We start from the raw sequence: 13,263 nt of genomic DNA on the forward strand, positions 1-13,263 counted from the left end.
GAGCTGAACTAGGCAGGAGAGAGAAATAAGAGGGCTGGCAGGCAGAGATAAATAAGAAAAAGAAAAGGAGAAGGAGGACACCAGTATTAGCCACCCAGCTACCCAGCCAGCAACGGAGTAAGATATAAAGAAAGACAAAATAGAGAAACGTAAAACTCCAGATGCAAAAGATAGACAGGATAATTTAAAAGTTAAGAAACGATGGCTAGAAAGAGTAAGAATATGTCTCTGTGTATTTATTTGGGAGCTGGGTGGTGGGCCCCCAAAGAGCAAAAAGTAAAAAACAACTACAGCATTGAGTTCTAAGACAGCCTGGTTTACAGTGAGCTCAGGGAAGCCTGGGATTGAGTGAGACTGCCAAAAACAGTATGTATACAAGGTATTTAATCTAGTAGTGCAAGAGTCACTAAGTCCTAGTACTTGAGAGGCAGAGACAAGTGGATCTCTTTGATTTCAAGGACAGTGTGGTTTACACATTGAGTAGGTGTTTTCTAACTTCTAAAGTCTTAGGCTTGTAGTACTACCTTTCTCTGAGATTAAAAATAATTGCCTAGATTGCAGAAAGTAAACTAGGACACTGTGAAACATTTGCTTCCCATTTTGTGTGTATGTGTATATATGTGTATGTGTTTTGCATGCATGTCTATCTGTGTACCATAAATGGGTCTGGTGCCTGCAAACATCACAAGAGGCCATTGGGTACCTGGGACTAGAAAGAGACAGATGTATGCTGCCATGTAGGTGCTGGGAATTGAACCCTGGTCCTCTGAAAGAGCAGCCAGTGCTCTTAACTGCTGAGCCATCTCTGCAGCTCTTGATTCCCATTTTTATAATTAGGAGATTTTTTTACACACACATAACACATTAACTATTGAAGAAACTGTTGTGTTCAACTTTTTTTGTATTTAAACTTTGCTACTATTCAAATATTTGACAAATCAATGTCAACAAAAGAAAGGCCTGTTACTATAAACTTTATTTAATAAAGTAAAAAAGGATCAAACTACAGTATTCTCAGTTTTCAATGAATATTTTGAATTATTCTCTTAGCTAACTTTGATATTTTGGCTTGGGTAAGAGATTCTGATCTAAAGCTCTCTCCAAAGTGTTAACAGAACAATCATAGTGTTTAATGGAATGCCAGTCATGACCAATTAAAGCTAACTGGTGTGGAATAACAGAAACAGCATCACTGCCTACTTATATAAAACTACTTAAACTCGCCGGGCGGTGGTGGCGCACGCCTTTAATCCCAGCACTCGGGAGGCAGAGCCAGGCGGATCTCTGTGAGTTCGAGGCCAGCCTGGTCTCCAAAGCGAGTTCCAGGAAAGGCGCAAAGCTACACAGAGAAACCCTGTCTCGAAAAACCAAAAAAAAAAAAAAAAACTACTTAAACTCTACTTGTATACTACAAACATTTCTACTCCCAAACATTGTAATACTGGTGCTGGAAAAAAAAAATCATACAAGTAACACAAAACCAAACTTTAAACTCAATGTAAAATGCAAAAGACAAACTTCACACCATGATGAAATGAAAACAACTGAACAGTAATGATAAAAATGAAAAAATTTTAATATAATCTTCTATCATAGGCCAGAATTTTTATCTAGAAAATAAGATATTTCCCTAAAGGAAAGCTGCTCCATTTGTCTTGCCAGGCCTGGTCATGCATGCAGTTAGTCCAAGCACTTGAGAGGCAGAGGCAAGTAGATCTCTGTGAATTTGAGGCCAATCTAGTCTATATTGAGTTCCAGGTCAGCCAGAGGCAGGCCTATCTCAAAAACCAAGCAAACAAACAAAGATAACCCACTGTATCTTGGCTGAAAAGATCACAAAAGCATTCCTTTACATCATTATTTTTCCAACTTGAAAACCACACTCAAAATCAAAGTATTGGTCTGCACAGCTTTTTTGATCACAGGATTTTTATACAACAGATGCCATACAAAAACTTTTGCCTTTATTATGGCAATTCATCCTCAATATACCATTGTAGCATCAAATAATGTCTCCATTTTACAGATGGCAAAACTAAGGCACATAGAATGAGGAGATTCGCCAACAGTTATGACCTGAGGTCATCTGGCTGGCAAGGCTGGTTTCAGTTGCCATAGCACTACCTACCCTCTTTTTCTGTCTTGGGGGTAGAACTCCAAGACTGACAACAATATATATAAAGTGCTCTACCACTAAACTATTACTCCAACCCTACTGACTTCCTTAAATATGTTCTTGCTTTGGAAAGTCTTTGTTACATTTGTTTGTGTGTGAGAGTATGCATGAAAGCCTTTGTGCCACAGTAGACATGTAGAAGTCAGAGGACAATTTGTGGGGTGGGTGCCAGTTCTCTCCCTCCACAATATGGACCAAACACAGACCACCAGGCTTGACTGAATGCCTTCACCTGCTGTTCTATCCTTCTGGCCCTGTAAAGTCTTTATACACAATAAAAGTGTAATAGACATGTAAAACATAATGTATTTAATATGCAACCAGATTATTTTTTTTTTAACATTTGAGTATGTGTGTGTCCAAGTGGGTATCAGGGGACAACCTGAGGGAATGAGTTCTCTCTACCGTGGACAGGTCCAGGGAATCAAACTTGCATTGTAAGGCACACAACTTTACCCTCCGAGTCATCTTGTAGGTCCACAGATAAATTAACTTTGCTATGCTTTTACATGTTTTCTGACAGGTTTTTTAAAATATAGACTTAAGATTTTAATACTTAGTTTTTATTTATGTGTACAGGCTGTTTTGTCTGCATGTATCCCTATGTACCTTGTGAGCGCAATGCCTGCAGAGGCCAGAAAAAAACATCAGATCCCCTGGAACTGGAGTTACAGACAGTTGTGAGCTGTCATATGGTAGCTGGGAACTGAACCCAGGTCCTCTGGAAGAGCAACCAGTGTCTTAACCACCTCTCCACTTCATGTTTTCTCTATTTTGTAATGACCACATGTTGTTTTTATAATGAGAAAAAATAAAGAGCAAAATTTTGATGCCATAAAGGGGCTCATATAAACTGACTTTATTGTAAAATACCATCAGAAGAAACTTTAAAGCATTTAGCTAAAAAAAAAAAAAATCTTTAAAAACTAAAATGGATCTATTACAGAGAACAATGACCTAGTTTACAAATTTTGTTGATGAAACCCTTTAAAACACCCTTTGTGTGTCACTGGCACTTCCCTTATGATGAAAACTACTTACCTTTAAAAACTCCAGGAAACCCACTGTTGAAGTACTTGCTTAGAAAGCATGGATTCAAACTGCAGTACCAACAAAACAGCAAAACAAAACAAACATCAAAAAGACCCACAAGGGGCTGGATCGATGGTTTATCAGGTAAGAAGAACCCTTGTTATTCACAGCACCCACATCTAATAAATAGCTTACGATTGCCTGTAACTCAAGCACCAGGGAATTTAAAGGCTTCTTCCAGCCTCCAAAGGCATGTACATGTGTATACACAATAATAAATAACAACATAAATCATATATGCTCACAGTAAAGAACAAAACAAACAAAAATCATCATAGGGTTTGAAGAACCATGAAAATTATTTTATTAATATAATAAAAATTATACCGAGTACAATTGAAATAAAGCTCTTATAAAACCACACTGCTAGTCACAAAAATAATTTTAACTTTGTAGCATTTTAAAAGTAATGTTTACTTTTAATGTTTAAGTGATAAAATTTAAAACTAAGCCAGAGGAATCCTATTTTTTTTAACTAATCAACAGATTTTAATATGAATCATTTTCTTGTATATTTGATGATAAATTTCAGGGGGAGTTAAATCCAGAGCCTCACAACATTCTAAGCATGCATCTACTAGTAAAATATATCCTCAGTCTTTCAAAGATAAAGTTAGTGAAACAACAAGAAAATATATACACACTTTAAATAACTGATTTTTAACTTGCAAAACACTAGGCAAACTTCACAGTTGGTATGGTGTGTTAAATAGGTTATTAGAGGGTAAGGCACCTTATTTCACCAATATTACAATTTAACAAAAAAGGTTGGGTGGGGGTGTGTACATTTAGTGCAAGGCCCTGGCTTCTGATCATGATCGCGCGCGCGCGCACGCGCACACACACACACACACACACACACACACACACACACACACACGAACACCATCAATATATAAAAATGTAGTCAATCTCCAATTATCAACAGAAAGCTTACTTGAAGTATCCTGGTCCGATAACCCATCACTTTCATAAAGCTTACATACACATATTGTTTTCCTGAGAAAGGGCTCTAAGATACTTGGCAAAGCCTTGCCAATGACTCAACTGTAACTCCCAGCAAAGTCATGAACTTAAGCTTCGCACTCTGGACTGCTAGTGTCACCACTCTAAATTCACCCTAGATGAATACTTTCATCTCAACATAGTGTAAAAGCAGCCTCTTAAACTGTAAATGATCCATGGCATCAACCAATTTCCAGCCTTTACAGATTGCTATTTTGACACCCAGCCCACTATTCGACACAGAGAAAGTACTGTCTAAAAGTGTTCTAAAAACAAAATAAGCACCACAGAGACAGATTGGCAGGTATACGTTTACCATCAAGCCTGACAATCTGAACTGACATGGCAGAAGGAGAAGCTGCTCTCCTAAGTTGTCCTCTGACCTCCACAAGCTGGCTCTGGCATGGGAGTGTGTCTTACCGAAGGATAATCTCAGGGAGTGGGTCTGCCAGGAATTGAATCTAGGGCCTCCCTCCCTCATGCTGCTAAGTATATGCTAAGATTGAACACCATTCCAGCCAGTTCATCTCAGTTAACCCTAGCAGTAACTGTGATAATTATTCATTATAATTTCATAGAAAAAAAAAACGATCCCAAATTAGTTACTGTCCCCAAACTGTCCAGTTGGAAAGTAAAACAGTCTAGAATGTACTTGTAGAATCAAAATTCTGAAAGCTCTCTGCTGGGTCTCAATTTATCAGTAACATGGTTTTATAAAATGGAGGAAATTCTAAGCTAATTAATTTATCAATAAAATTATAATTTATCAAATATAATTTACCATAACCCTCAACAATTTTAAGATTAACATTCAAATCTTATTAAAACAAAACAACTAAATAGCCCTATTTCCCTGTTCAATGATATTTTCCTTCAAAGAGATCAGCAATGCTGGGTGTGGTGGTACGCCTTTATTTCCATCATTTAGGAGGCAGAGGAATGCAGATCTCTATGATTTGAAGGCCAGCCTACCTACATAGAGAGTTCCAGACTAGCCAGGGCTACAGAGTGACTCCCTGTTTTGAAAATAAAGGAAGGTAGGGAGGCAGGCAAGAAGTACAAATAATCCATGGGGGTTTTGTTTTAATTTTTTTCAGGGGCTTTTTTTTGTTGTTGTTTTTAGCTCATCTTCAGAATGAAATCCTTTGATAAAATAAGAAGTGTGATACTGCTGCATTTTGACAATTTGTCAAGTATCATTAGTAATAAGGCCTTCCCTTCTAGGTTACCAGTGTAAACCTCGGTATTATAAAAATTAAAGCTAAGGCCGAGGCACCGGTACAAGCCTTTAATCCCACCACTCTGGGAGATAGATGTATCTCTGTGAGTTTGATGCTACCCTAGGTCTATATAGTGAGTTCTAGGACAAGAAGGGCTGCATTAAAGAGAGATCCTGTCTTTAAAAAAAAAAAAATCTATTTAAAGAAAAATGTGTTTCTTTCTAAAGGAAGGAAACAATAATATTCTTTTTGATGTTAAATAATAATGGTGAACTTTTTTAAAAAGGCCAGTATTGGAGCACACCTTTGATCCCAGCACCAGGGAGGCAGAGGCAGGCAGATCTCTGAGTTTGGCCATGTCTACAGACTGAGTTCCAGGACAGTCAGGGCTACTGTGTGTGTGTGGTGGTGGTGGAGCATCTAGGAGGCAATCTTCTTTCAAGTCATCTATTAACAGATATTGAACACAGCGGAGTAACCTGCTTACAACATCTGTTGACCACAATTTACTATCTGCAGCTTCCTCAAACTAAGCCTAGGACTTGCTGAATGCTTTTTAAAGTCATAACTAAAAATATTCTTACAGGACACTTTAGGCTTAAAAGAAAAAAATCCGTGACAGAGGAGCTCACCTTAGTAAAACCGTAAATCTGCATAAAGCATTCTTCTAAAACTTCCTGGGTATAAACTAACAGTGAATGACAGTATGCTAGCTAGTTTAAATCAACTTGACATGGAATTAGAGTTATCTGAAAGGAGGGAATCTCAATTGAGAAAATATGTCCAGCTGTAAGATATTTTCTTAATTAGTGATTGATGGGGGAGGGCCCAGCCCATTGTGGGTGGTGCCATCACTGGGCTAGTGGTCCTGGGTTCTACAAAAAAGCAGGCTGAGCAAGCCATGTGAAGGAACCCAGTAAACAGCACCCTTCCATGACCTCTGCATCAGCTCCTGCCTCCAGGATCCTGCTCAGTTTGAGTTCCTGTCCTGACTTCCTCCAGTGATGAACAGTAAGTAGAAGTGTAAGCTGAATAAACCCTTTCCTCCTCAACTTGCTTTGGTCATGGTATTTTGTTGCAACAATAGAAAACATAACTAAGACAGTACATGTAAAATTCTGTCTATAACTTTCTGATTTTTACAGAACAAATATAAACTAATATACTTTTCATATAAAATGAACATTCATTTAAAATGCTTTAAATATAAAATAAAACGAATATAATTTCTAAGTTAATCAAACACTATCCATTTCCAGAACTGTTTTTCACTTTTTTTTCATATTTCTATGGAAAGGATAAATGTATATACACCTGAGAACTATTATACCATTTCTCTTCAGAATGGTAACAGTAATGGAAGAGATAACTCAGGGATTAAGATCAGTGCTTTTTCATCAGACCTGGGCTCAATTCCCAGCACCCACTTAATAGCTCACAACTGCCCATAACTCCAGTTCCAGGAAATCTCGTACCTTCTGGCCTGTGTGAACATTAGACATGCATGTGGTACATATACATGTATACATGCAGGCAAAATATTTATGCACAGAAGATAAAAATAAACCTTAAAAAGAAAATCTAGTTCAAACTGGCATATAAGCAATTCCTGGAGTTAGTCTTTTATAACATATTTAAATCTGTTTGCTTTGCTGATACCTATATAGAACAATTGCAAATACATGAGATATGTGTTGTTATAAAAACACCAATAACAAAGAGCTGGACACACCTCTAATCCCAGTACTTAAGAGGTGTGGGACTAGAACACACAGAGACACAGGCATGTGTACACACACACACACACACACACACACACACACACACACACACACACACACACACACGAACAAATGGAGGATGGGCAACGTAAAACTAGTTTTAAAGTAATATAAAACACTTCAATAGCACAGTATTATTACGGATGGTAGTATGCGTGATATACTTGACAATGATTTCCAACACTTCTTTTAAAGTGATGTTTAATATAGGTAAGAATTCCTTTATTAAAAACAAAACGGGGAGCCAGAAGTAGTGATGTACACCTTTAATCCCTGCACTAAGAAATTAAAGGCAGGCAGATCTCCCTGAGCTTGAGGCCAGCATGGTCTATATAGAAAGAGTTACAGACCACACAGGGACAACGATGAGACCCTGTTTGAAGACGGAGGTGGGACGGGAAAGGACTAAACCATGTTAGAATGCTTGTATCTATTTTCTAGAAAGAAAATATATTTGTGCTCAGCATGTAGCTCAGTGGTAGAATGCATATAAGAGGACATGGAGTCATTCAATCTCTAGCAGAGAGAAAAACTAGTTTTTTATAAGTTATTTTTAAAATTACTCAAACTATATAATTTTATGAAAGTGTGAGTTCTTTTATTAAATAGGTTACTAAACACAATTTAAGCTTTTATAAATACTCATAGGAGTCATTACTGTTGATTACTATGTTAGGATTCAATCATAATAAAAATAGTAACTTGTTTTTTACTGTCTTATACAACCTCTTGTACTATCAAGCTGCAAACATCACTTTTAAAACATTTTCCTTTGGCTTCTTATATTCTTTGGTACAAGAGACTGGATAAGACAGCTTGTCTAATTAGGTTTGAAAATGCCTCTCTGCCTGTGATACCATGAAGTTCTCTTTTTTTTTGGTTTTGGTTTTTCGAGACAGGGTTTCTCTGTGTAGTTTTGCACCTTTCCTGGAACTCACTCTGTAGCCCAGGCTGGCCTCGAACTCACAGAGATCCGCCTGGCTCTGCCTCCCGAGTGCTGGGATTAAAGGCGTGCGCCACCACCGCCCGGCCCATGAAGTTCTCTTATTGGTAACATTTACTATCACTATATTTCACTGCACAAGATTTTAAAACCTAGTGACACTGACAACTATGTCACGGGACTGACAACACATACGAAACGGCATTCCTGCCAAGAACTCTGCAAGTCCCATGGAAGAGACATAATGCAAATAAACTTCATTTAGGATAGAGAATTCAAGCAAATTTTTAGTGAGGACTGGAAGAGAGCTAGTTAGGTACAACAGGAAAGGTTACCACAGAAGAGAGAATAATTTTCTCATAAATTGAGAAATGAATGAGTTTTTTGAGTTGATCATCAAAAATGCATTTGCCCTAGGAACAGGAGATCAGAAAAAAAAAAAAGCTTTACAAACTAAAACACACATGCAAACATAAAAGGATCAAACAATATGGTGTGTGTACAGAACTCTTAAATACGTCAATGTGGATTAAATGCAGACAGGGAGCTCTTTAAATAATGTAGCCAAGTGAAGATGAGTCAAGAACCAGCAATTGTAGGAGACCAATAAACAAGGGACAGACAAGAACCTAAAACAGTCCCACATAATAATTTGAACAGGAAAATGAGATAATGAAACCGGAAAATGATGATTGCACCATTAGCTAGAATTCAGAAGAATCAAAACAGAAAAATGAAGTGCTGAATCACAATGCTAGACTGTTGTGGAATATCAGCTGAAGATGTGTTACCTTTATTTATGCTGTGGAACATTCGTTTAATGATGCAAAGTTATGTTGCATTCTCTTATGTTGCATTTATTTAACTCTGTGAAGCTGCATTACTTTGCCTGTCTAAACCACCTGATTGGTCTAATAAAGAGCTGAATGGCCAACAGCAACACAGGAGAAAGGATAGGCGGGGTTGGCAGACAGAGAGAATATATAGAAGGAGAAATCTGGGAAGACAAGATAGGAGCAAAAGGAGGAGAGGGGGACATAGTCAGCTACACAGCCAGCCATGGAGTAGGAAGTAAAGAAAGGTATACAGAATAGAGAAAGATAAAAGCTCAGAGGCAAAGGATAAACAGGATAATTTTAAAAATTTAAGAAAAGCTGGCTAGACATAAGCCAAGTTAAGGCTGGACATTCATAAATAACAAGAAGCTATGTAGCAGCCTCCAAAAGAGTAAGAGAATGAATGAATGAATGAATGAATGAATGAATGAATGAAAACCAACTACACTAGACAATATAATACCGTTCTCATCTTTTCAATGATACCAACCAGCCTTGCCCATTCTATTAAATTCTCTAGCCTCTCTCTTTCTCCCTCACAGTATTGCTTCATAATGCTCTGCCTCTCTGCCTCCACAGTGCTAGGATTACAGGACTGTGCCACCACCCAGGTGGCACCCTCTCAATTTCTAATGGCTCTAACATTACTGTATTTTTTCATTTCATCATAGAAGTTACTAAAATGCTTATCATGGTGTTTGCTTATTATATTCATTATCCACCATACTGCCTATAGTACTTAAGCTCTATGAGAATAAGGATTTATCATAAAAGTCCCTATAAATAGCTAAATAAAGTTATAAATTAAATGCTAGTAGACTATGAGGTATTAGCTAGAATTTTATTCAGAACACAGGAAAAAATAGTTGAAACTTGACATCACTTAGGGTGAGTTGTAAAATAGTAAGCAACCAAATTAGGAAGCCACATAATATTAAAACTCCAAGGGAGAAACCAATTTGATGCAAATGCGAAAGTGTTATTTTATTTAATATTTATAGGTGTACACATGTATAAAAAGGAACAGAGGCTGGCCAGTGGTGGTACATGCCTTTAATCCCAGCACCCGCGAGGCAGAGGCAGGCCGATTTCTGTGAGTTTGAGGCCAGCCTAGTCTACAGAGGGAGTTCCAGGAAAGGCACAAAGCTACACAGAGAAACTCTGTCGGGGGTGGGGTGGGGCTTCTCTTTATTTGATTTGTAGAGATATAACTGTAAACTTATAATTCCATTGGATATGTTATCAGATGTTCTGACAATCCTGTGCTGAGCTATACATTGGTTATCAAGTATCCAAACAAACAAACTATTCTATGGGTGTAAGAGATGGTTCACTGGATAAGAGCACTGGCTGTTCTTCCAGGTCCTGAGTTCAATCCCCACCACCCACATGGTAGTACACAACTGTCAGTAACTGCAGTTCCATAGATGCCCTCTTCTGGTGTGCAAACAGACATGCAGACAAAACACCCATATACATAAACAGAATAAAATAATCACACCTGGCAGTGGTGGCACACACCTTTAATCCCAGCACTTGGGAGGCAGAGGCAGGCAGATCTCTGTGAGTTTGAGGCCAGTCTGGTCTACAGAGCGAGTTCCAGGACAGGCTCCAAAGCTACACAGAGAAACCCTGTCTCGAAAAAACAAAACAAAACAACTAATCACAATGAAAATTAAGTCTTCACTGTAGCCTGTTAAGCCCCACCTGAATCCCCTTATAACTGCTAACGTCTCTTAATTTCTAGTCTTCTATTCTTTGAATGCTCTTACTTTATGGCCTTTCCACTGTCTGTTCCAGTTGATGATTTCTAGCTCCCTTCAGGCTTTATTCATTTCCTTTACACAAACTTGTTTTTAAAAAGTCTTTATTGTATTTACTTATGTGTGTCTGATGAAGATGACAGAGGGTGACTTACAGGAGTCATTTCTCTCTTGGGGATCCAACTCCAATCATTATTAGCAGCTCTTGCCTTCACCTGCTGGTCCATCTCACCAGACCTCTTCTAACCTACTCATCTCAACCCCACCTACCTTCACTCTCCTCCTCCTCCTCCTCCTCCTCCTCCTCCTCCTCCTCCTCCTCCTCCTATTCAGAAACTAAAGAAAGTAACCAAGAAGTATTTGTAAAACTGAAGAGACACCAAATGGACTTACTTTGAGACAAGAAAAAAAGCAGGCAAGAAAAGGTACAAAAATAGGTCTAAGAACAGGAAGCTAAGGGGGTTCCTGCCTGTAACCTCAATTTCCTCTGTGCAGTAGGAGAAAGGTCATCTACTAGTAGAAAAGAAGGCAGTTGAGTACAGTGGTGATCATTTGGAGTAACTGTGTAAGTAAATACAAGTTCACAGACGCACACAAAAGGATGCCAGCAGAAGCGAAGGGCTCACCTGAGAGTGGAGACAATCCAGTGGCACTGCAATGCGGGATGTGATCGAGCTTTTCCTTCTGTGTTCAGCACTATACACTGTCAACAGAACGTGTCTGCACTATCCCATCTGTGACATCTGAACTGAAGCTAGCACGGTTTTCAACACTGGGCACTATAAATTTTGGACGTGTTAAGTAAAAAAGGTAAAACAAAAGCTTAAAACTCCAAACAAAACATCAGCCCAAACAAACAAATCCATCAATCAGAATTATTCCTTTTTCTACTGAGGATCAAATCACACGGATCCTCCACATGCAAGGCAAGTGTCATATCATTTAGCTGTAATGCCACCCCAGAATTAATCTAACATTTGAAATTAAAAGTAAACGTGACAGAAAATATAAAAAGCATAATGAAGCTGAACACTTGGTATGGGTGTGAAGGGTCAGAGAGATGGCTCAGCAATTAAGAGCATTTGTTGCTCTTGCAAAGCACCTGGGCTCAATTCCAAGGACTCAGATGGTGACTCAAAGCCATCTGTAACTCCAGTGTGAGGGGATCTCAAATCCTCTTATGACTTCTTCAAACAACCAGGCACACAAGCAGTGCACGTACATACACAAAGGCAAAGCATTCATACACATTAAAAACAAAACAAGAATGGTTGAGATTACATAGAACAGAAGAATCTTGATTGAAAAAAAAAAACGAGGAAACTAGGAGAATGCAGAATTTAATAATTATGTAATCCACTATTTTTGAGCAGGAGTAAAATGTTTCACTAGTTATGTATGAAACCCTGGGTTTATTTTGAGCATCTCTCCAACTTCTAAAGGCTTCTTAAAAGTATATACAACACAGACTGATATTTATATACAAAGGCAACCCTCCCCCCCTTTCTATATTGCCAGGGATTTAAACCCATCACATATACTAGACAAGCACTGTGCTTTTTCATTTCCTGAACCCACACTCCTACAGTCTGACACAAATACCACATATATTCTCTTTATCACAAAAATTTCACAACATGTGTGCTTTTGCATACATTAACACATAGAAAATAACACCAATATAATGCAAATGGTATTGTATACTACACTGTAGAGATTTTTAAATTATACAAATTAACATGTGGGTCTAAAGGTGTATTACCACAGTTAGTAAAGCAAGATCTTAGTCTGAAAGGAGCCCTGGGCTTAATACCAAGCACCACAAAATGATAGTTATAACATCAGTAGTAGTAATTAAACTAGTTATATGACCTTATGTCTTGCCCAGTGTTCTGATAGGTGAGATCTCTGCTGCACTATCATGCAATGTTTCCCAACACTAGCAACATACCAGACATATGCTACCAATTAATACAAGTTTGCTCATACACATGAGATAAACATTAAGAGAACTTTCTTCTTCTAACACTAGGCTTAGTAAGCACTGGAAGGTATTACAAGTTGAAGACTACAGGGACCCAACTGGGAAGTATCCACAATTAACAGTCTTCAGTCTTCAGCATCTTGTACATAGGAGAGTCTTAATCAGCATGCAAGAAACCTAATTCCTTGATAAAACATGGAGGTGAGAGAAACAAGATAAAAGTCATCTTTCTGTGGAGCTGTGGAACTTTACCTACTGTAATCTTGAAGTCCACATACTATATAATGTTAGAAATCTAGATTTTGATTTATTGTATAGATTACAGTAACCAGTATATCAACAACAACAAATGCAACTCCCTGAATGGCAAAAACAATGCACACTAATAACTATGAAGCAGACTTATATGTAGTACTGATTTCCATTCAGAGAACATCTGGACATAGTTAATTTAAAACATACA

General features: G+C 38.0%; 1 protein-coding gene across 5 annotated transcripts in view; it reads right to left on the reverse strand.

The window, feature by feature from the left end:
- Positions 1-13,263, reverse strand: part of Jmjd1c (jumonji domain containing 1C) — a 182,351-nt gene that overhangs the window by 43,860 nt on the left and 125,228 nt on the right. The gene's annotated exons all lie outside the window — the stretch shown is intronic.

The sequence above is a fragment of the Peromyscus californicus genome, unplaced genomic scaffold (assembly GCF_007827085.1).
Source record: "Peromyscus californicus insignis strain IS unplaced genomic scaffold, ASM782708v3 Scaffold_19__1_contigs__length_69161282, whole genome shotgun sequence".
Lineage (NCBI taxonomy): Eukaryota > Metazoa > Chordata > Mammalia > Rodentia > Cricetidae > Peromyscus > Peromyscus californicus.